This window comes from Oncorhynchus mykiss, chromosome 9, assembly GCF_013265735.2.
Source record: "Oncorhynchus mykiss isolate Arlee chromosome 9, USDA_OmykA_1.1, whole genome shotgun sequence".
Classification (NCBI taxonomy): domain Eukaryota; kingdom Metazoa; phylum Chordata; class Actinopteri; order Salmoniformes; family Salmonidae; genus Oncorhynchus; species Oncorhynchus mykiss.
Genome location: NC_048573.1, coordinates 21,809,996 through 21,835,932, shown reverse-complemented (window position 1 = coordinate 21,835,932; position 25,937 = coordinate 21,809,996). Strand labels below are relative to the sequence as shown.

The 25,937-nt window shown below is 43.1% G+C and overlaps 1 protein-coding gene across 38 annotated transcripts in view; it reads right to left on the bottom strand.

The window, feature by feature from the left end:
• LOC110531736 (receptor-type tyrosine-protein phosphatase delta) overlaps positions 1-25,937 on the bottom strand; it is a 595,272-nt gene that overhangs the window by 354,371 nt on the left and 214,964 nt on the right. For all 38 annotated transcript variants that reach the window (XM_036987567.1, XM_021615095.2, XM_036987574.1 and 35 more), the window contains exons 5-6: positions 9,425-9,499; positions 2,060-2,171 (exon numbers count right to left, since the gene is read on the bottom strand). The gene's annotated coding sequence lies outside the window, so the exon portion shown is untranslated. The remainder of the gene's footprint in view (positions 1-2,059; positions 2,172-9,424; positions 9,500-25,937) is intronic.

Below are 25,937 nucleotides of genomic sequence, written 5' to 3'. Positions count from 1 at the left end.
CTTAAAAATATGAGAGAGGCCTGTAATTTTCATCATAGGTACACTTCAACTATGACAGACAAAATGAGAGAAAAAAATCCAGAAAATCACATTGTAGGATTTTTAATGAATTTATTTGCAAATTATGGTGGAAAATAAGTATTTGGTCACCTACAAACAAGCAAGATTTCTGGCTCTCACAGACCTGTAACTTCTTCTTTAAGAGGCTCCTCTGTCCTCTACTCGTTACCTGTATTAATGGCACCTGTTTGAACTTTTTATCAGTATAAAAGACACCTGTCCACAACCTCAAACAGTCACACTCCAAACTCCACTATGGCCAAGACCAAAGAGCTGTCAAAGGACACCAGAAACAAAATTGTAGACCTGCACCAAGCTGGGAAGACTGAATCTGCAATAAGTAAGCAGCTTGGTTTGAAGAAATCAACTGTGGGAGCAATTATTAGGAAACATCATGCTTTGGGGCTGTTTTTCTGCAAAGGGACCAGGACGACTGATCCGTGTAAAGGAAAGAATGAATGGGGCCATGTATCGTGAGATTTTGAGTGAAAACCTCCTTCCATCAGCAAGGGCATTGAAGATGAAACGTGGCTGGGTCTTTCAGCAGGACAATGATCCCAAACACACCGCCCGGGCAACGAAGGAGTGGCTTCGTAAGAAGCATTTCAAGGTCCTGGAGTGGCCTAGCCAGTCTCCAGATCTCAACCCCATAGAAAATCTTTGGAGGGAGGTGAAAGTCTGTGTTGCCCAGCAACAGCCCCAAAACATCACTGCTCTAGAGGAGAACTGCATGGAGGAATGGGCCAAAATACCAGCAACAGTGTGTGAAAACCTTGTGAAGACTTACAGAAAACGTTTGACCTCTGTCATTGCCAACAAAGGGTATATAACAAAGTATTGAGATAAACTTTTGTTATTGACCGAATACTTATTTTCCACCATAATTTGCAAATAAATTCATTAAAAATCCTACAATGTGATTTTCTGGATTTTTTTCTTCTCATTTTGTCTGTCATAGTTGATGTGTACCTATGATGAAAATTACAGGCCTCTCTCATCTTTTTAAGTGGGAGAACTTGTACAATTGGTGGCTGACTAAATACTTTTTTGCCCCACTGTAGGTGTTCCATTTGACCAGGTGGGAAAGGGCAGTGTGGAGTGCGATTGAGATTGCATCATCTGTGGATCTGTTGGGGCGGTATGCGAATTTGGAGCGGGTCTAGCGTTTCCGGCATGATGGTGTTGATGTGAGCCATGACCAGCCGTTCAAAGCACTTCATGGCTACCGACCTGAGTTCTACGGTACAGGTTACCTTTGCTTTCTTTGGCACAGGGACTATGGTGGACTGTTTGAAACATGTAGGTATTACAGACTCGGTTTGGGAGAGGTTGAAAATGTCAATGAGGACACTTGCCAGTTGGTCCGGGCATGCTTTGAGTACACATCCTGGTAATCCGTCTGGCCCTGCAGCTTTGTGAATGTTAACTTGTTTGAAGGTCTTGATCACATCAGCTATGCCCAGCTAAGCTTTTAGATGGGCATACTGTATCAAGTATTGGTAAGGCAAAATCAAATAAAATGTTACTTGTCACATGCACCAAATACAACAGGTGTAGTAGACCTTACCGTGAAATGCTTACTGACGAACATTACACCACAGTGCTGTATACGCTGAAATGGTACCTTTCAAAATACAAGTTTTTACCCAAAGGACTTCTGTGGAAAATGTGTTAAATCACTGTCTGATATAATACGTCTATGTATTGTATCGAGGAATCATTTGGTCCTGGTCAGAGCTTGGTGAGCGGTTTTCCAAAATTGTTGTATTTTTTAACAAAGCAGAGTTTAAGTAATTTCCTACTTCCTACTTAAAGGGCTATAAATACTGTTGAGATTCCTTTCGAAACATTTGTTGGCGTTGATTTCTTCTCATACTGTCCCAAATGATTTTGTTTATGGTGTTTTCCCACTGAGGAAGTTGCTCTTTCATGATGCACTGCAGAAGGGCAGAAGATTTGATTGTGTCAGAGATATAGTGAATGTGGGCCCTGAACTCACCCAGAACTGAGGCTCCTCTGTTCCACTCATGCAGATGCCAACATTCTGCCTGATGCCCAAGCTTCGCTCTCACCAACAACACCTGTCTGACCAATACCCCCAATGCCCCCACCTAGGAGAGGAGATGGAGAGAGAAAGGGAGAGAGAGAGAGCATGTAATAAACTGTGCAGTGCATAATCTGATCATTCACTGATTAAACAACTAAAGTGAAAACCAATAAACACTGCAGCCCTCCAGGACTAAAATTGTGCAACTCCACTCTAAACAAACTGTAGTTGAATTGACCAGGGATGACAGAAAAACCTACTTAACATTACAGAGCAATGGATAGGTCTAAGATGTTGAATTCACATGGATATTAATAAAATATTGATAAAGCATGATTGAGCTATTCACTGCATTTGATTATGACTCTCATGAGATTTAATTAAGACAGATCCAAATTTGAAATGTTTTGGACTGTGACGGTGTGCCTGTGAGCTATCACGTCGGACATTTCCCTCCATTTCTCCCCTCACCAACGTTGTTTGCTAAAAACATAGTTGATTAGTCTTGCTAACCTAATTAAGCTATGCTATCGCTAGTCCCTTCACGAAATGGTGGATTGTATCATGTCAAAGAACAAACACCAGAGTCTAGCTATCAGATCAGTCTTGAAGAAATGTTTCGGTTCCTATTTGTCTTTCATTAGTTTCAAAATATTTTCCACTTACCACCACTTTGAACTGGCTCCTAAGTGAGTGCTCACTGATTAAGGTTGCCTCTTGTATTTGGTTTCTCAGGTTAAAGGGGGGTTTTCATTGTTTATTTTAACGTTTAAGCACTAATGTGTGTCTTTGTTTTCATTAATGTGTAAAGTATTGGGCATTCAGGTGTGAATTGTGCAACAGTATTGCATATGAAGGGTTATTTCACATACACCTGGTCTACTGTAAATAAATACACCTGGTCTACTGAAATTAAATAACCTGATCTACTGTAAATACATACACCTGGTCTACTGTAAATACATACACCTGGTCTACTGAAATTAAATAACCTGATCTACTGTAAATACATACACCTGGTCTACTGTAAATAAATACACCTGGTCTACTGAAATTAAATAACCTGATCTACTGTAAATACATACACCTGGTCTACTGAAATTAAATAACCTGATCTACTGTAAATACATACACCTGGTCTACTGAAATTAAATAACCTGATCTACTGTAAATACATACACCTGGTCTACTGAAATTAAATAACCTGATCTACTGTAAATACATACACCTGGTCTACTGAAATTAAATAACCTGATCTACTGTAAATACATACACCTGGTCTACTGAAATTAAATAACCTGATCTACTGTAAATACATACACCTGGTCTACTGAAATTAAATAACCTGGTCTACTGTAAATACATACACCTGGTCTACTGAAATTAAATAACCTGATCTACTGTAAATACATACACCTGGTCTACTGTAAATAGATACACCTGACCTGATGTCTCTATCTCAACAGGCTGCTATAGTAAGTGTATTTCCAAACCTCTCTTAAAAGAAAGCAATTGGAGTATAGTTTCAGGATTGTATTAACACATCCAAAGCCCAATCATTTTAATTATGTTTTTATTGCTAGGTATTACTGCGCTGTTGGAGCTAGAAACACAAGTATTTTGCTTTATCATCGATAGACTTTGATTTGAAATCTTGCTTGGCATCACAATGCTTTCCTTCATGTGTTTAAATCCAAGATCAAATCTGACATGTTTCAGACTGTAATGTATGCATATTTTCATATATCTTCACTTTTCTAAGCAGGTAATGGGTGTGTAATATCACAGCATCAGTGTTAGAGTAGGGTGTGTCTCAGGGAGAGAGGGGAGCAGAGGGAAGCAGAATCTGCCAGTTTGGGCAGGAGGCCTGTGCCGGCAGGGCTCCCTATCGCCGGGGGCGGGGGCAAAGAGTGATGGTGCTCACTGTCGTGTCGGTCACATGACCCCTGGGGTAAGAGTCCCCTCGAGCTGCATAAGAAATAATCTCATTCGGGCTGGATGGCAAGCTCCCTCCAAACATTCACACACGTGTGCAAAGATATGTGCAAGCACACACACACTCACACAGTCGCTCACATTCTCACACACACACACACACACACACACACACACACACACACACACACACACACACACACACACACACACACATACTGTATATACTCTCACATGCACACAGGCAGCTTGAGACAATGTATTTACTGACAGTCCTACTGAGGAGAATACATTTGGGCTTTATGCAATGAAAATATGGTTAAACAGATACCTGACATAATGCCTTTAACACCAGCACAACATTGGGTCATTTTCTTATGACAACTGACAATGTGTGAACGATTCAAAATGTCTACTAAAAATGTTAACCTTGTTACAAAACCATAAGTCAGTTATCATAACCTTTGTTTTGAAAAGATGCATTTTACTGTGACTCTCAGCTGTCTGCTAACATGAACTCAAACTATAGTTCACTAGCAGAAGTTGGTAGTCATAAAATGTGTGGATTTGTGCCACTTCAATTTAAGTGATACCAAAATACTCTGAGGAACCAGACAGCTATGTCACAAAGTTAGAAGTCTTAAAAGCTCAAATGGAATGTTCTGGCAGGTAATTATATTGTAAACGTGTTAATGGCTGTCTTTAAAAGTACTCAGCCACTCATGCATAAGAGGCCTACTGCACAGTACCAGTACATGGCACCGTAGTTTTGCCACTGTCAACTACTTAGCAATGAAGTCCATGGCCCCTTTGTGTTTTCCTAACCCATGTCTTTACTTTACGGCAGCAGCATTTGTAAATGTCACCTTTCGTTTGGATCACCTAGCAACCTGTGCCGAGAGAGAGTAGCTTTTAAACCACATAACACTGAAGACACTGAAACACCCATCTGTGGAGTGAAATGTGCTGTAATGTGTCTAACGCCCCATAGCTCTTAGTCCATCTACTTAACACCAGGTGAAGCAGAATCTATTATAGACTGCAAGAGAACCGCATAAGAACCGTTAAGAAATACAAGTGCAGCAAGAGTCAGCTAGAAAATAGGATACCTAGTCAGTTGCACAACGGAATGCATTCAACTGAAATGTGTCTTCCGCATTTAACCCAACCCCTCTGAATTAGAGAGGTGCGGGGGTTGCCTTAATCGACATCATTGGCTTCCATGGAGCAGTTGTTGATGGGGGTTAACTGCCTTGCTCAAGGGCACACCGGCAGATATTTCCCCCCTTGCCTTGTAACGGCTGTTGGTGGAAGAAGGTGAGGACCAAAGCGCAGTGTGGTACATGTTCGTCATTTTAATGGTAAAGCTGAACACTATACAACAAGCAACAAAAGCACAACCGAAACAGCTCCGTCAGGTGCAAAACACACTAAACAGAAATGAACTACCCACAACACACAGCTGGGAAAAGGCTACCTAAGTATGGTTCTCCATCAGAGACTGAGAACCACACCCAGCCAAACACACAAAAAAGAAAACATAAAACCCATAACATAGAATGCCCACCCCAACTCACGCCCTGACCAAACCAAAATAGAGACATAAAAGGATCTCTAAGGTCAGGGCGTGACATGCCTGCTCAGAGATTCGAACCAGCAGCCTTTTTGTTACTGGCCAAATGCTCATAATTGCTAGGCAACCTGCTATCTCCCCTGAGTGAAAAAGCAAGGTGTTATGGAAAAAATAAAAAAGATCCGGCTATAAATTTCATGCGAAAGAGTACGCTTCGAAAACATCGCAGCAGCATTTTATGAGTTCATTGGAGATTCTATAGACACGGAGAGAACCTTTGCACTGGCATATGGAATTTTCCCCTGACTGGGGAACGGGGACCGAGAGACAAACAGGTGCACCAATTACAACTGTACCCACAATCCTCTCTGGGGAGCATAGTACTGCCGATTGATCTTAGACATCCCCGTCGTGGTCATGTGTTCATGTTGACTTGAGTCATTTTATTAGAAAGACAACATTCAACTTCTTGGAAAAAGAAGTTACCAGGCTGTTAGAGAATTAGTTACTACAAATGCTACATTATAAGGGCTCAGACACACCAATAGCGTTTGCTGGCCGATGGGCGAGAGTACTTAGCACCTCTGAACAGAGCGCCGGCTGTAATTCGCGAACCGAGTGTGTGCCAAAGTTCCTGAGCATGTCTTTAAGTAAGTCATTGCCTACATTACCATAAATTAGTCAACCACGCTCCTTTTCTCATCTCGACAGTACCTCCAGTATGTTGTTGTTTTTCCTTTAACACTATTACCTCAATTAAATATAATTATTGAATAATTATCCCACTCTGGAGGTTTTCCAACACACCTTCAGTCACTGTGTGTGCAAATACACGCCAACACAAGCTACCTTTATTTTATTAAAGAGCAGTATTTCTTTTGAGTACGTGCCTCTGAAGAGAAAATAAACTCCCAAAACAAGGATAGCCTATCCATGTAACCTCTGAGCAATTCCATAAATGTGGACATTATTAACAACAAGCTAATAAGATATGATGTAATACAATATATTGTATTATTTTGGCAAATGGCCATGGATAGGATTGTGTTTTGATGAAAGCATATTGTACATGGGATGTTGGAATTTGGATCATGGTATGTTTTGAATGGCCTATTTACACAGAAGTACTTGAGTAGTAGAGTTGTTGACCTAAAGTGAATACAAAGTATGAGTGTATTCATAAACATGGGCTATGGTAATAGATAATATACTGCTCAAAAAAGTGTTCATGAAGTTGTTAACCATGTGGGGAAAATGCATGAGAAAGCTTACAGTACAGTATGTGCTTACTTATAACATGGCATTTGCTTTATGACCCTCCGCCATAGGTATGTTACTGTTGTCTGTTCTTGCAGCGACATGGTCATTTGTGCTCCTCTCTTCCGTGTTTTCTTTTGTTTAAAGTGTTTTAAAGTTGCGAACTACCTCAACCAACCAACTTTTTAGAGGTATTAAATCGGATAAATAATAATGAGGCAAATAGCAGTACATTGGCTGTAACTTTTTATCTTTTTTTTTTGTGAAACGCACCAAACAAGCTGTCGATCTAAACCTCAATGGATACAGTGAGCCACAACCGTGGATATCATATGCAAGAGATGTCCTGTTTAATCTCTGACCCTTTGCCTCAAGTCTACACTGCAATGGAATACCACAACTAATACAATCAACATGTTCTCAAGTAAAGGCATCTAAGGAAACGGGGCAGTAGAGGAGGAATCCAGAATCGGATTAAAAAACAGAACACCTCTTCCATCTATTGCGCATGGCAATGTACAAAGCATAAGGAATAAGACTGATGAGCTATGGACTTGTACCCAATATCTCTCAGAGTATCGACAATCCTGCTTGATTTGTCTATCTGAGACCTGTCTTACGGAACAGGATCCCGACTCTGTTGTGAAGCTGCATGGCTACACAATTGTTAGAATGGACTGAAACATCAATTCTGGAAAGAGAAAAGGTGGTGGATTTTGTGTTTTCATCAACGAGAAATATTGCAAACCTGCCCATATTACAACTAAGTACCAGATCTGTACAAAAGACATTAAACTTCTTGCTCTTAACCTACTTGCTACGGGAAATTAATCAGGTCCAACTATTTATTGTTTACATAACCCCCTCCACTGACAATCAAACAGCTGCTGTCTTGATTCATGACCTTGAAACCCAGGCTGAGACAGAGTCATCTGAAGCAGTAAAGCTAATTACGGAAGAGACTTCAACATGTGCAATCTATCTGAACATTTACCATCATATCAACATGTCCTACCCAAAATTAACAGGTCAAACGAAACAAAATGCAGCTAGTATGCTGTTTTTGCAGTTTAAGTTTGAAATGATTGTGTTAGCTGTGTATTGGCTAGCACCTCTAAAAAGTGTCCTCCTCTGAAAAGTGTCCTATGCCAGGAAATCACACTAGCTCATTATTATGGATGTATGCAGCTACTTTGCTGTTATTTTGGCTGCACTGTTTGGCGTGACTGTGTTAGCCGTAGTTGGCTAGCTAGTAAGCAAGGGATAAGAACATTTCCAGCCAGCTTGGCATCGGAACACTTAGAACGAATGACTGAGTCGTGTCCATAGATATACAGTATATAGAACAAAAAATACTTCACGACTGGGTTGCGTCTCTGGCAACCTAACCGATAAAATGAACAACCAGTCGGCTTGGGTAGCAACTCTAGATCCTCCTACTCTAGATCCATCCACGGGACTATATCTCTAAAATAATGTTTTTAATGAAATTATGTCAATACATTTCTTTAAATATGTTGGTAACCATGTTCTTACATGTTTGAGATGCTTTGAAAGCAAAATCTGAACAATATTGGCAATGTTGAATTCAATTTCATAATAGCAAGCTAGGACTGATGGTTTGGTTTGCTAAGCTAGCAAGTCTGTTTGGTTACCAAGGCAACTACTGTAGCTATCTTGTAAACTTGCTAGCTACTTCAGTGGATGTTGAACATATTTCTACAGTAGATGCCTACATTTCTATCAGACGCCATGCGTTCTCTGAAAAATAATGAATCTCTGTGAAAGGTTAGTGACACGGCTAGCGCATCGTGGCACACACCTTCCACGTCGTGCATTATTTCACATAAAACGCATAGCCCATTACTGATTATCCCTTACATAATGGTATGTTTACATAGAGTAACAGTACAGTTGAAAAGCCAGTGTAGGTGTGCAGTGTTGGCTGTTGGAGTTGTTGTCTGTCTGAAGGGTAGAGTTTCCAGCTCGCTGTCGAGGAGATACCTCTAGGGAAGGGAATGGCTTGGGACCCTCCAGTGATGACAGGGAGAGACAGCCTGTGTGTGTGTGAGTGTGTGTCAACTAGCTCTCTGCACACACCACCGTAAGCTCTACACAAATAAAACCTGTCCAACTCCACTTCCTCTCTCCCCCGGTAGACATGTGGAGATAGGCCTCCCTTCCATCACCAGTGCGTCTATGGAGACTCTATTGAGACTCTATGGAGAGGAACAGCAATAGACCTGCTTAGACCTGGGGGGGGAGGGGGGGTGCTGCTAGCATGCTTTATCTGTAGTGTTTAGCTAAACTGGTTTGTATGATATACCGTATACAGTACAGCTGTTTAAAAGGCAGCTGTTTTTGAAGTAAATTGGTTGATTCATCTCAGTTATGTGACAATAATCTATAAGACAACCTATAGCTCCTTTATTTCCCCATTTCATTTAGTGACTGGTGTTGATATGGCATCGGTGGAGGGTTGACATTTCAACAAAAGTGCTTAAAGTTTGAACGGGATGAAGAAATGTATCACCGATCTGCATTGCTCTTACCTGTTTGGAACAGTTGATAGCAATGCCGCCTCGGACCGGAAGGAATGAAAGAATCAGAACTCCTCGGGAATTTCCCTGGAAAAGAAGATGAGAGGATGGATTTAGGTGATACCACCAAACGACTGTTAATGTTTTTATTACCCATTTAGAGCCAACCATGTGATGGCAATACATGTGTCAATACGATCATGCATATCATCTGTGACTTCTGCATGGGGAGGATGTCAATGTGACACAAATGGGACCATATCCCCTATGGGCCCTGGTCAAAGGTAGTGCACTTTGTAGGGAATAAGGTGACATTTGAGACGCAACCAAATAATATTGACCAAGTATCACTGAACACTGGAGTTCATGCTTCACTGATTATACAGAATACCAAGAAAGGAAACAATAGTGTTACAAACAAAGCCCCTATGGAAGTCCAGAGAAGCCAGTGGTCGGGCTCAGTGGTTTTCAGTTCATAAAGGTGTCCACCCAAAATACACCTACACATATTTATGAAGTGACAGTTTCCTCATTATACAATCACTGACATTTACATTGTTTTCAGACATTGTTTGTTTGTTTGTAAACAAACAATGCCCCCACCCATCCACCTCTACCTATATCTTTATTTATCTCTCCCCCTCTCTCTCACTCACACGCACACACACACACACAGTCTCTCCATTCTCAGTCTCATCCTCTCTCTTTTTCTCTTTCCCTCTCTCACCCTCCCTCTCTCTGTCTGTGAGCAGCCTTAATTGATTTGTCTTCAGCTGCATATCGGTGGACAGCTGGGAGATAATGGGGACGTAAAGGAACACAGACGAGCCTCGAAGGACCAGAGAGAGAGCTCCTTCTCACCAACGACACACATTCACACACACAGAATCGCACAAGCTCTCACACGTACAAAACACAAGCTCACACACACATACATCCAACCCTCTCCAAACTCAAAAGGCCGGGATAATTCAAAGTCTCAGCTCGTACTGTGTCCTTTCGTATTCTACCCACAACCGAGCCTTTGGTTTATTCTTCCACCTCATCACTTAAATATGCAAAATCATCTGTTTACTCTTCGACAGATCAAAGTTTGTCCCACCCTTCATTTTTCCCTCTCAAGAGTTCTAAAAATGATTTCTTTCATTATGCAAGCCAACAAAGAGCGGTGGCGTTCTGCTTCTTACACCCGGCATTGGAGCTTGCTGATTAATTAGCTTGTATAATTAGCTTAATGATTTAGAGAAACACAGCTCCAGCCACCCAAGAAGCTATGCTAATGGTCTCCTGTCTACTGGAATTAAAATGCCCATAATGTCAGTACCCAAATAGTCAAGATAAGAACTATGAGTTAGTAGGTAGGTGTTCAGAGAATGTACTATTATTTAAATAAATGTAAAGGTGGTAAATCAGCTATAATATTGCAGATAGATTGTAGCTTCCATCAATGTAATTGTCTGCATCATTTCCAAAACCTCATATTTTTTTGTAAATATAATATATATATATATAAAATCTCTTTCAAACATATTTTCCTTTGTTATTTCCCCCTAACCCTACCACCCCTCCTCTAATTGGAGTAAACTAATGGACAACAACACTTAGGCTTTTACTTCCAGCTTATACATACTATATATGTTCAGAGAATGTTCGTAATGTGTTGCAGCATCATGTTAGCTGATACTGTAGCAAGGTGATAGCAGACAGGCGCAGTACTGAACATTTCAGTTTTTTCCTTGTGAACATAAACCATCACCAACTCAAGTGTCCATAGAATGACAGTCGGGTGTTCATATTAGGACAGTGCGGTATCCATAGTATGACAGTATGGTGTCCATGGTATGACAGTACAGTGTCCATAGTATGACATTATGGTGTCCATAATATGACAGTACGGTGTCCATATTGGGACAGTATGGTGTCCATAGTATGACAGTATGGTGTCTATATTAGGTCAGCCTCAGAGTCACACAGAGTTTGTATCCCATACACTAGTGCAGTGGTTCTCAATCTCGGTCCTGGGGACCCAAAGCGGTTGCACAGTTTTGCTTTTGTCCTAGTACTACACACCTGATTCAAATCAACAACTCCTCATCAGGCTTTGATGATTTGAATCAGGTAGGGCAAAAACAAAACTGTGCAACCCCTTTGGATCCCAAGGACCAGGATTGAGAACCACTGCACTAGAGTTACAAGTCATGTGACTGAATAAGGAAGTATGTTTTGGAGTTGCTGAAAACGGTGGGGTTTCGCAAACACATCAGGATCAATACAGAGCAGCAGGGGTGTATTCATTAGTGCACAATGTAACAAACTGTAGCAAAGCACTTTGCAATGCAAAACGTTTTGCCTACGAAATTAGAATTTTTGGTCCATTTGGTTCCTCGTGAATACACCCCAGGTGAACAAAATTGGATAACCTCTTAACCTGTCTGTGTAATATTTTTAATTTACTGATAACAGTGGCTAAGTAGGAACATTGCTAGGCCTACTGTATCTCTATATAACCCTGATGCAAAATGTACAGAATATATACAGGAACCTGCCCAAATAAAGAAAACACCTGAGTATATGAGGGATATAAAGTATAATGAAAGCAGGTGCTTCCACACAAGTGTGGTTCCTGAGTTAATTAATCGATTAACATCCCATCATGCTTAGGGTCGTGTGTAGAAATGCCCAGTTGCCCATTATTTTGGATACCATGACTAGAAGAAGAGATCTCAATGACTTTGAAAGAGGGGTCTTCATTAAAGGAGGTGGTTTAAGGTGTTTGTTGTGTTTCTAAGTCACGAGATCTCAACCCAATTCAACACTTATTGGAGATTCTAGAGCAGCTCCTGAGGCAGCGTTTTCCACCACCATCAACAAAACATCAAATTATGGAATTCTCATGGAAGAATGGAGTTGCATCCCTCCAGTAGAGTTCCAGACACTTGTAGAATCTATGACAAGGCACACTGAATCTGTTCTAGTGGCACATGGTGGCCCAACGCCCTATTAAGACACTTTGTTAGTGTTTCCTCTATCTTGGCAGTTACCTCTATCTGTATATAGACAGAAATCCATGTACATTCATCTTAAAATACAAACAGCTTGACAGCAGACATCAATGGCATACCACACACCCTTCTCCCTAAGACACACACGCAAACACATACAGACACACACACGCAGACACTAGGTATGCGGCAGGCCACACCGAGATTATGTCTACTCCTCTCTTACCGACGGAAGCATCAGCATTCCCAACCACACCTGAAACATAAATCCCACATTTATGACCTTCCCATAACTGTAAGTAACGCTCAAGCACCAGGATCAGCTCATTAAAGCCACTGGGAGCCACTGGAGAGGGAACGTTGCTCAAGTGCTCATGTGCTAGTACCCCTAAAAGGCAGGTCAAACGAGCGGGGTTGAAAAAACAAAAGGGAAAAAAAGGTTTTCTACCGCTTGTAAAAACCACTGGCAGGGGACAGAAATGTATTGAACGCTTATACCAGACCTGGGCACAACATTTGAGTATTTTGTAGTTTATTTGAAAACACCAACTTTTCAAATACTCGAGGTAGTCGAATATAGATTATTTAGAGTTTCAATTAAAAGGCAACCATTTTCTTTGATATTCAAATACAGGTCTCAGGTGTCAGTGTTTTGAATACCTCTCAGAAAACCAGGTATTTGAAAACAGAAATTAATCTACTCCCTGACGAAGGCCATATGCAGCCGAAACGAGCCAGAGTTTTTAAACTTTGTTTCCATTGAACATGACATGTAGATAAAGTCCTTTTAATTAATTATATAAAGAGTTCCTTGGTCCTCCTTTCTTTTCGATGACCAATTTACCCCTTTTACCAAAGAGCACCTTCTGTCTACCAACATCTACAACTGTGTTCCTTAGACGCGCTTCCCTTCCTGCTTTTTCTAAAAATAAATCTTTATTTGATGGCTGCCAAATATTTGATGAAGAACCAAAAACTACAACAACTAGTTGAATACGTCTAAATATATGATCATAAGCCCATGGTTTGGAGGGCTCTTAGATATGAATCTTAATATAGCCTATAGCCTACAATGAAATGCATGAGGGACATGGAATCACCTCAACATTAGAGTAGACCACTTTTGCCACTTCAAAATGAGTAACAAACATATTTTTATAATGAGTGAGACATAAGGTAATACATTGACATCAAGTTCTTCTACATCTGTAGTAACTTAGTGATTATTACAACAGCAACATTGTTGTTACATAGGACTTTGGAAATTGCTTAATAATTGCATAATAATGGAGTTATTACATAAGTGGAATAAGGAAGTCACTATTCCTCTTGTGGAGAGTAGTTACATTGCTCATTGCAATGCAATTAAAATGCAATTACCAACGTATTATGTAACAAAATGCCAATAAAATGTTGTTCCAAATGTAATTACAGTTTTATTACACAGGCACAAGAACAGTTTCATTTGAATTGTTACTGAGAATGCTAACATTAACAAAAATGTGGCTTTTAAGTGTTGAAAAGAAACAAAATATGCCAAAGCTGCCTTCTTAAATCAACTGCAGCCAAGGTAGGTTGAAAACCATTTTTGCTTGTATTCTGAGTAAACTGTCCCTTTAAAGATGTGTGTTTGAAACAAGAACACTTACTGTCAGATGGACAAAGAGGTCAGTTTGCAAATGGCTTTGAATTACTCTGCAGTATTTTCAGGTATCATAAAACCTTTTTTATTGATTTTTTTACTTTGTGGTATCCAATTGGTAGTTAGTCTTGTCTCATCGCTGCAACTCCCGTACGGACTCGGGAGAGGCGAAGGTCGAGAGCCGTGCGTCCTCTGAAACCCGACCCAACCAAGCCGCACTGCTTCTTGATACAATCCCTGCCTTTCCCGGAAGTCAGCCACGCCAATGTGTCAGAGGAAACACCGTACACCTGGCGACCGTGTCAGCGTGCATTGCGCCCGGGCCTCCACAGGAGTCTCTAGAGCGTGATGGGACAAGGACATCCCTGCCGCCCAAACCCTCCCCTACCCCGGACGACGTTGGGCCAATTGTGTGCCGCCCCATGGGTCTCCTGGTCACGGCAAGCTGCGACAGAGCCTGGACTCAAACCAGGATCTCTAGTGGCACAGCTAGCAACTGTGATGCATGTTGACAGGGTCATTCAGTAGTTGAGCATCACAACTCATTTACACTTATCTGTACAATTTATCATTGGTTGTAAATGTGGTAATTTACTAGTCCGTCCGCCGCTGACTAGGTGTAAAAGTTATGGTGCTGTCAGGCTTGGACAAACATGAGATGGGAGGATGAATATGAAATCAGGATGGTTGGTTCTGATGGACCAGGCAGGCGAGGGGAGAGTGCATAAAAAGGTTGTTAGCTGTAAAGGCATTTTAACGTTCCGGGCCGTCATGCCAGAATGAAATCTCTGTCAATGACAGGAAAGTAACATCACAATTCAAGTAGCCCTACATTTCAAATACACATCAATCAAACATAAAGATGCTCAAGATTATTAATTGATGACAATCTGATTATAATAACACAAAGGAGTATAGAGTTAAATATACCTTTCACTGTATCGTCAATGATAATCAAATAAAACAAACATTCAATTATCATAATAAGCTAATCATCAGTGATCACAAGTACTACTGCATACACACAAACACTGGCTTAGCTTCCATTCATGCTTACACTACCAAATAAGATTGGGAAAACATTACATGTCATATCCCCAACACTACCAATCCCATCTAATTACAGAGTTGCAAGCAGCCTGTCTGAACTGTGCTGAGCTGTGTTGCAAGCAGCAGGTGCAACGAACGGTATTCACTTGTGTGAGCGGAAAACATCACAGTTTGAGCTGACACCATTCTGTCAGATACTCAGGCTTGCTTGTCAGCACTGTAGTCGGCTCTCCCGAAAACAAGCCTATAAAAGCTACCAAAGGAAAGGAAGGAGCTGGTTTCTTTCCCCTGGTTCTCGGCCCCTACAACTGGCTCTGTGGCACACCACTGCATCATCAACAGTTCAATATAGTGAGACTCTGTGCATCACATGTCAGATCAATGGACGTCAATGGGGGTAGCTGTTGATGCTAAAACTGTCTGGCCAATAGCTTCTACCCCCAGACCATCAGGCTGCTGAATAGCCACCACTAGCTTCTACCCCCAGACCATCAGGCTGCTGAATAGCCACCACTAGCTTCTACCCCCAGACCATCAGGCTGCTGAATAGCCAACACTAGCTTCTACCCCCAGACCATCAGGCTGCTGAATAGCCAACACTAGCTTCTACCCCCAGACCATCAGGCTGCTGAATAGCCAACACTAGCTTCTACCCCCAGACCATCAGGCTGCTGAATAGCCACCATTAGCTTCTACCCCCAGACCATCAGGCTGCTGAATAGCCACCACTAGCTTCTACCCCCAGACCATCAGGCTGCTGAATAGCCAACACTAGCTTCTACCCCCAGACCATCAGGCTGCTGAATAGCCACCATTAGCTTCTACCCCCAGACCATCAGGCTGCTGAATAGCCAACACTAGCTTCTACCCCCAGACCATCAGGCTGCTGAATAGCCACCATTAGCTTCTACCCCCAGACCATCAGGCTGCTGAATAGCCACCATTAGCTTCTACCCCCAGACCATCAGGCTGCTGAATAGCCACCATTAGCTTCTACCCCCAGACCATCAGGCTGCTGAATAGCCAACACTAGCTTCTACCCCCAGACCATCAGGCTGCTGAATAGCCACCATTAGCTTCTACCCCCAGACCATCAGGCTGCTAATAGCCAACACTAGCTTCTACCTCCAGACCATCAGGCTGCTGAATAGCCAACACTAGCTTCTACCCCCAGACCATCAGGCTGCTGAATAGCCACCATTAGCTTCTACCCCCAGACCATCAGGCTGCTGAATAGCCAACACTAGCTTCTACCCCCAGACCATCAGGCTGCTGAATAGCCAACACTAGCTACTACCCCCAGACCATCAGGCTGCTGAATAGCCACCATTAGCTTCTACCCCCAGACCATCAGGCTGCTGAATAGCCAACACTAGCTTCTACCCCCAGACCATCAGGCTGCTGAATAGCCAACACTAGCTTCTACCCCCAGACCATCAGGCTGCTGAATAGCCAACACTAGCTTCTACCCCCAGACCATCAGGCTGCTGAATAGCCACCACTAGCTTCTACCCCCAGACCATCAGGCTGCTGAATAGCCACCATTAACTTCTACCCCCAGACCATCAGGCTGCTGAATAGCCAACACTAGCTTCTACCCCCAGACCATCAGGCTGCTGAATAGCCACCATTAGCTTCTACCCCCAGACCATCAGGCTGCTGAATAGCCAACACTAGCTTCTACCCCCAGACCATCAGGCTGCTGAATAGCCAACACTAGCTTCTACCCCCAGACCATCAGGCTGCTGAATAGCCAACACTAGCTTCTACCCCCAGACCATCAGGCTGCTGAATAGCCAACACTAGCTTCTACCCCCAGACCATCAGGCTGCTGAATAGCCAACACTAGCTTCTACCCCCAGACCATCAGGCTGCTGAATAGCCAACACTAGCTTCTACCCCCAGACCATCAGGCTGCTGAATAGCCACCACTAGCTTCTACCCCCAGACCATCAGGCTGCTGAATAGCCACCATTAACTTCTACCCCCAGACCATCAGGCTGCTGAATAGCCAACACTAGCTTCTACCCCCAGACCATCAGGCTGCTGAATAGCCACCATTAGCTTCTACCCCCAGACCATCAGGCTGCTGAATAGCCAACACTAGCTTCTACCCCCAGACCATCAGGCTGCTGAATAGCCACCATTAGCTTCTACCCCCAGACCATCAGGCTGCTGAATAGCCAACACTAGCTTCTACCCCCAGACCATCAGGCTGCTGAATAGCCAACACTAGCTTCTACCCCCAGACCATCAGGCTGCTGAATAGCCAACACTAGCTTCTACCCCCAGACCATCAGGCTGCTGAATAGCCACCACTAGCTTCTACCCCCAGACCATCAGGCTGCTGAATAGCCACCATTAACTTCTACCCCCAGACCATCAGGCTGCTGAATAGCCAACACTAGCTTCTACCCCCAGACCATCAGGCTGCTGAATAGCCACCATTAGCTTCTACCCCCAGACCATCAGGCTGCTGAATAGCCAACACTAGCTTCTACCCCCAGACCATCAGGCTGCTGAATAGCCAACACTAGCTTCTACCCCCAGACCATCAGGCTGCTGAATAGCCAACACTAGCTTCTACCCCCAGACCATCAGGCTGCTGAATAGCCACCACTAGCTTCTACCCCCAGACCATCAGGCTGCTGAATAGCCACCATTAACTTCTACCCCCAGACCATCAGGCTGCTGAATAGCCAACACTAGCTTCTACCCCCAGACCATCAGGCTGCTGAATAGCCACCATTAGCTTCTACCCCCAGACCATCAGGCTGCTGAATAGCCAACACTAGCTTCTACCCCCAGACCATCAGGCTGCTGAATAGCCAACACTAGCTACCTGCTTCCCAAATAATAGTGCTGCAGTACTGTGAGGACAATGCCTCCATAACCCTCTAAATTAAGGGATTGTGTTTTGTACACATGGTTTCACACACGCACACGCACACACACACTTCAATGCAGGTGTACACAGACGTTATGGCTAGGCTTAATTCCTTTGAATTCAAATGTCCCCCAGTAAGTATTTCACAACCTGCATCCCTAAACATACAGCATTTGTGTGAACTGGAGAATGTGCTGCCTGCTCAAGGCCTGCTGGAGTAAAAATATGTATCTCCAAGGTAAGGCCATAGCAGTACAGTACAAAAAGCTAGCTCTTTGATTTGACTGCAATTGATGTTTAAGAAGGCAACTGGCCACTCGGTTGACAGCTTGCTTCCCACAACCCCTTCCTTATGTTGCTCTGGCCTAGCACCTATCTCTCTCCATCTCTCCACGTGTGTCTCTCTCCACGTCACTCTCTCTCCCTCCCTCCCTCCCTTTTCCTGAGTGTAGCAGTAAGCTAACGCCGACGGGTAGCCCACCTCTTAGGTGTGTGTTACCAACCAGATGAAAGGCTGAAGGGGTGGTGGGGAAATGGAAGTGCTGAGGGCTTTGATACTCAACCCATCACGTTTACACCTTCCCTCCTTCTTCCTTCCATCAAAGCTTCCATCTGCAAAGTTCTCCATCGGTGCTTAAGACCACGCTCCTCCCAAAGGGCATCATAATCTACTCAGCCAACGTGATCTCAATCATTCAAATGTCACATCGGCACGCGCGATAAACCTTCTATCAGCACATACGGAAGAAAGAGAGAGGAAGGGGGAAGGGAGGACGGAGAGAGAGAAAACACATTAAAGCCAAAGCAGAGGAATTAGATAAAGAGGGGAGGGCACTCTCTTAGGAAATTCATCGCCCCGTTCAGTCCTCACTCTGTCTTCCATCTCTCTCTCTCTCTCTCTCTCTCTCTCTCTCTCTCTCTCTCTCTCTCTCTCTCTCTCTCTCTCTCTTCCTGTCAGCTCTGCAGAAGATGATATCATTGATCATATTCTTTAAAAGACCGTTTCTGTTCCCTCTAAAAGGCTTCTCCCCTGTTTCCTTTCCTTCACGACCATTGACACCCATCTGCTATTTTTAGATCAGTGATCATGAAGGAATCAAAGAAGAAAGAAAGAAAGAAGAAATGAAGGAGACAAATCCTTTGCAGTGTTATAGAACAATAACTCTGCCTAAGTATGTGATTGCAATCCAATGAATTGAGATTGATTGATATTGGAAACATGATCCAATCAGAAAGAGTCAAAACTGTCATAACTAAGTTGTCCTTTTCCTTTCCTTCCTGATAGAATTTCCTCCTCTATCCATCTGTCCTGGTGTATTACTCTCGGAGCCATCAAAACCAAAGTCTACCCCTTTTAAATCTCATGAGCTCTGGGAGGCCGCTGAAAAAAGTAAACAGATTTGTTCTGAAAAATCTCTCGCATTTCCTATATAAATCCACTTGTCGCGGCATAAATCGTGGGAAGTCAGTGCCCCATGCCACTGCTTATTAGCTAGCTGGGGATCAATTTATCACCTTTGCCAGACAAAGGAACCGAAGTGGCTGGGGATAGACTCTGTGTTTGATTTATGGGGCACTTGGATAGAGAAGGCATTTTTGGGTCATGCAAATTCAGAGCAGGTGAATTCACACACGCACGTGCGCACACACACACGCACACAGCACCTCCATTCTCTGGAATTAAATTTCTTGTCAGTGTTAGAGACTACGCTACAGTTTATGGGTGTGTGCATAAATGGGTGGGGCGGTTGAGGATTGGGAGGAAGGGAGGAATTGTTATTCACTTAAAAGGTTGAGTCCAATTTTTTCTGAGGTCAGTTTTTGTGTGGTCCCTGATGGTTTTAGTTATACTTCAGGGAGCATATCAATTGATCCAAGGCCGACTGCCAAACTTCTACCTGAAGCAATTCACTAATATACGTTGCACGTCTAACCCATAATCCAGAGGTTCTTCACATGTAGTACCTCACCACCACCACTAGTCGGTGCTGTTGTTCCAAGAATGCCATCATTACTCCTGTGACCCACTTTCATGCCTGGGAAGGTACTGGAATGTGACTGCCATGACTGCCTCACCTCACCTGTGATAACCATCCTCCTCTGTCTTGTCTCCTCATAAAAAAAGGGACTACATATCTGTAACAGCTGTAACCGAGCACTCAAGACTCTCGTTTGTAATTGTCCTCATGTAACTGAAAGGAGACGAGACAAGAGAGTTGGATAATGGGTTTTCAGATACGGTGATGTTGAGGGGTGGTGAGGAGAGGAGAGCTGCTGCTCTTAGCCGTTACAGGGAAGGTTTGACGAGTTGCATCACCTCACACTTGGATTGACATTGAAAGACAAACATCTCATCAGTACAGAGACTGAGGCACTTTTCAGTTGAGAACTTTGGGAGTAGTTGGAAAGACAAGTGTAAGGATTAACTGGTATCTACAATGTAATGGACAAATGTTATGTTGTCCAAGGTTCAATGATTTCATAATGTGTGTGAGTTGTTAGCCATGTGACATGTTAAAGTGTGTGAAGGACTAATTGTGACGGTGAGCTGCTAGACTCTTTGTGCTTTTGTGTACATAATTGAATGCGTACATGCAGTTTTCTCCATATGTGTGTGCGTGTACTGTCAGTATGAGTATCTATGTGCGCAAAAACAAGATGATCTCGTTCCCTCTCCTGATGCCTCGACAACAGGGTGTAGCTTGGTTGCCTCACTATCCTGTTGTCTTGGCTCCCGGCCACACTCATCTCTCTCAATAACAAATTAGCCTGTTCCAAGTAGCACATTTCTCCCACACCTAAGGAATGGACAGATCTTAGCTGTGTGCATGTGCGTGCATGCGTGTGCGTGTGTGTGTGTGTGTGTGTGTGTGTGTGTGTGTGTGTGTGTGTGTGTGTGTTAGTCACAGCACTCTTTTAGCACTGGAGATCAGAAGACTAGCCGTTTGCTGAGTGGGCAGGAGGAGCGGGGGAGGATTGAGAGAGAGGGAGAGAGTTATCTAACATGATTAAGCAAGAATAATGAGAACAATGGAGAGGAGGACCACTTAAAAGAACTCTGACAAGAGCCCTCTTGCAAAAAAGGATGAGTAACAATATAGCTGAATCACTTTTTTAAAGTTCTCTTCCCTACCTATCTCCATCTTCCTAACTCTTTTTTCTCTCCCGCAATCTCAATTCAAAGGGATTTATTGGCTAGGGAACATATGTTTATGTTCAAGTGAAATAGATAATAAACAAAACTGAAATAAACAATCCAAAATAGTAAACAGTAAACATTACACTCACAAAAGTTTCAAAGGAATAGACATTTCCGATGTCATATTATGGCTATGTACAGTGTTATAACGATGTGCAAATCGTTAAAGTACAAAAGGGAAAATAAATAAACATAAATATGGGTTCTACTTACAATGGTATTTGTTATTCACTGTTGCCCTTTTCTTGTGGCAACAGGTCACAAATCTTGCTGCTGTGATTGCACACTGTCATTTCACCCAATAGAGATAGGACTTTATCAAAATTTGATTTGTTTTCAAATTCTTTGTGGGTCTGTGTAATCTGAGGGAAATATGTGTCTCTAAAATGGTCCTACATTTTGCAGGAGGTTCGGAAGCGCAGCTCAGTTTCCACCTCATTTTGTGGGCAGTGTGCACATAGCCTGTCTTCTCTTGGGAGCCAGGACTAATATACGGAGGCCTCTCTCAGTAACAAGGCTATGCTCTATACATAGTCAAAGCTTTCCTTAATTTTGTGTCAGTCACTTGGTCAGGTATTCTGTCACTGTGTACTCTCTGTTTAGGGACAAACAGCATTCCAGTTTGCTCTGTTTTTTTATCAATTATCTTTTTGTTTTCTCATGATTTGGTTGGGTCTAATTGTGTTGCTGTTGATGTCCTGGGGCTCTGTGGGTTCTGTTTGTGTTTGTGAACAGAGCCCCAGGAGAAGCTTGTTTAGTGGACTCTTCTCTAGGTTCATCTCTCTGTAGGTGATGGCTTTGTTATGGAAGGTTTGGGAATTGCTTCCTTTTAGGTGGTTGTAGAATTTAACGGCTCTTTTCTAGATTTTGATAATTAGCCGGCATTGGCCTAATTCTGTTCTGCATGCATTATTTGGTGTTTTACGTTTGTACACAGAGAATATTTTTGCCCCATTTTTGGGTTTGTCCCATCTTGTGAATTCTTGATTTTTGAGCAGACCCCAGACCTCACCACCATAAAGGGCAATGGGTTCAGTGAAACAGTGTTGTTTGATGAAGTCATTGTCTGTACAGTTTTTTCCCCCAGCATTGTCCCAGTCATATCTGCGGCAGCAGGAGGTCCTCCACAATAGCTCACCATATAAGACACTTCTAGCCCCTTCTTACTAATGGTATATGTTGCTTTTATACATGTTTTACTACCTGATAGTTGTCTTAATTCTCGCTCAAATAACTCCCATGGCTTATTTTTCAAATTGGCATGTTTCGTATGCGTAAGAGTGAAGGTTTCATCGAGCTGTGAGATAGTACTTTTGCACATATAACGCACCGTGGCTGTGGAAAGGCACTACTCACAATATAAGTGAACCCCAAATCAACGTAGTTCTCATCATATTTGCAGCTCTTCGATGGTCCCACGTTCCTGTCCGTTGTTCGTAGCTTTCCCGGGTAAGGGGGCAGTAGCTCTTCGGCTGCATCAGATTCACAACTGTCAGTGTCCATGAAAGCTGGGCTAGCAGCAAATGTTGAATTACTGATGCTAGCACTGGATGTGCTCGTGGAAGCAAAACAACTTGTGTAGTCGACTGGTGCAGGTGTAGTAATGCTGGTAGTAGCAGAACTACCAGTAGAGCTGGTATGTGTCTCTATGGATGCAGGCTTTTTTTTACTATTTATCAATTTTCGAGCAAACAAAATGAGACGCAGCTACGTTTGGCTACATAGGGACATTTAGTGGAATTCCCGCGAGATAGTAACAGTTAATGTGATTGGATGTAAATTATTTGACTAGAATACCTGTATTTGACATGGTGTTGTTATTTTGCTGAACACTAAATGGTTGAAATGTATTTTTGGCAGTGAAACAATGCTACTCAGGCGAGAAAAAAACATCACCCAAATGTATAGCCCCGTTGGAAAATCTAAATAGGACTGTTTGAAAATGTGAATTACATTTTTATTTGTCGTACCCCAGTTTGGGAATATCCGCTCTAGGGCAACGGTGTCTAGATAGAATTTGACATTTGTGGTACTGGCAGGTCTGACATAATCTGTGCAGGAAGATCTACTGTAGGTGCTGCTGTAGGCCCTCCTTGGTGGTTGGGGATAGAAGCACCAGATCATCAGCAAACAGTTGACATTTGACTTCAGATTCTAGTTGGGTGAGGTTGGGTGCTGAAGACTGTTCTAGTGCCCTCGCCAATTCGTTGATATTGATGTTGAAGAGGTTGGGGCTCAAGCTGCATCCCTGTCTCACCCCCACAGTGCTGTATAAAGAAATTTGATTTTTTGCCAATTTTAACTGAATGTTTTTCCAGCAACACTGCTTTCCATCAATTTGTATATCAGACCCTCATGACAAATTGAGTCAAATGCTTTTTTTAAATCAACAAATCATGAGAAGTCTTTGCCTTTGTTTTGGTTTGTTTGTTTGTAAATTAGGGTATGCAGAGTGAATATGTTGTCTGTCGTACGGTAATTTGGTAAAAAGCTTATTTAACATTTGCTCAGAGCATTGTTTGCACTCAGGAAATGTATGAGTCTGCTGTTAATGATAATGCAGAAAAACTTCCCAAGGTTGCTGTTCAAGCATATCCCATGGTAGTTATTGGGGTCAAATTTGTCTCCACTTTTGTGGATTGGGGTGATCAGTCCTTGGCTCCAAATACTGTGGAAGATGCCAGAGCTGAAGATCATGTTAAATAGTTTAAGAATAGCCTATTGGAATTTGTGGTCTGTATATTTTATAATTTCAAGTAGGATACCATCAACACCACAGGCCTTTTTGGTTCCGATACTCTTTAATAACTGATTCTAAGATTTGTAATTGATCATGTACAGTGCATTCATATTCAGACCCATTTGACTTTTTCCACATTTTGTTATGTTACAGCCTTATTCTAAAATTGATTCAATTATTTCCCCCCTCATCAATCTACACACAATACCCCATAATGACAAAGCAAAAATAGGTTTTTAGAATTTTTGCAAATGTATAAAAAAAAACAAAAAAAACAGATACCATATTTACGTAAGTATTCAGACCCTTTGCTATGAGACTCGAAATTGAGCTCAGGTGCATCTTGTTTCCATTCATCATCCTTGAGATGTTTCTACAACTAGATTGGAGTCCACATGTGGTAAATTCAATTGATTGGACATGATTTGGAAAGGCACACACCCGTCTGTATAGGGTCCCACAGTTGACAGTGCATGTCAGAGCAAAAACCAAGCCATGAGGTCAAATTAATTGTCCAGAGACCTCTGAGACATGATTGTGTCGAGGCACAGATCTGGGGATGGGTACCAAAATAATTCTGCTGCATTGAAGGACCCAAAGAACACAGTGGCCTCCATCATTCTTAAATGGAAGAAGTTTGGAAGCACCAAGACTCTTACTAGAGGTAGCCGCTCCGCTAAACTGAGCTATCGGGGGAGATGGGTCGGTGAGGTGATGAAGAACTCGATGGTCACTCTGACAGAGCTCCAGAGTTTGCCAAAAGACACCTAATGGACTCTCAGACCATGAGAACCAAGATCCTCAGGTCTGATGAAACCAAGATTTAATTCTTTGGCCTGAATGCCAAGCGTCACGTCTGGAGGAAACCTTGTACCATCCCTACGGTGATGCATGGTGGTGGCAGCTTCATGCTGTGGGAATGTTTTTCAGCTACAGGGAATGGAAGTCAGTATCAAGGGAAAGAAGAACGGAGCCAAGTACAGAGAGATTCTTGATGAAAACCTGGTCCTGAGCACTCAGGACCTCAGACTGGGGTGAAGGTTCACCTTCCAACAGGACAACGAAGCTATGCACACAGTCAAGACAACGCAGGAGTGGCTTAGGGACAAGTCTCTGAATGTCCTTGAGTGGCCCAACCCGATCGGCTCATCTCTTCAATCGGTCTATGATTGAGTGTTGTCTGACCCAGGGGTGCGAAGGTGAACGGCAAGGCACTGGAGCGACAAACCACTCTTGCTGTCTCTGCCTAGCCGGCTCTCCTTTCTCCACTGGGATTTTCTGCCTCTGACCCTATTATGGGGGCTGAGTCACTGGCTTACGAGTGCTCTTCCACGCTGTGCCTAGGAGGGGTCGTGATCTTCCTGTCCCGGACTGCACCCCCTCGGGCTCGTGTGGTGGAGATCTTTGTGTGCTATACTAACACAAAGGTCTCCCAGTGTGTCCCAGTGTAGTACGTTGGTGGTCTGTTGATATCCCTCTAGTGGTGTAGGGGCAGTGCTTGTCAAAGTGGGTGGGGTTATATCCTGCCTGGTTGTCCCTGTCTGGGGGTATCATCGGACAGGGGGGCCACAGTGTCCCCCGACCCACCCCTGTCTTTGCTGCAATAGTCTATGTGCCGGGGGGCTAGAGTCAGTCTGTTATATCTGGTGTAATTCTCCTATCTTATCTGGTGTCCTGTGTGAATTTAAGTATGCTCCCTCTAATTATCTCTCTCTCTTCCTCTCTCCCTCCCTGAGCCCTAGGATCATGCCTGAGGACTACCTGGCATGATGACTCCTGGCTGTCCCCAGTCCACCTGGTCGTGCTGCCGCTCCAGTTTCAACTATTCTGCCTGCAGCTATGGAACCCTGACCTGTTCACCGGACGTGCTACCTTGTCCTGGACCTGCTGTTTTCGACTCTCTCTCTCTCTCTCTCTCTACCGCACCTGCTGCCTCTAACTGTGAATGCTGTTTACTCCTGAGGTACTGACCTGTTGCACCCTCTACAACCACTGTGATTATCGT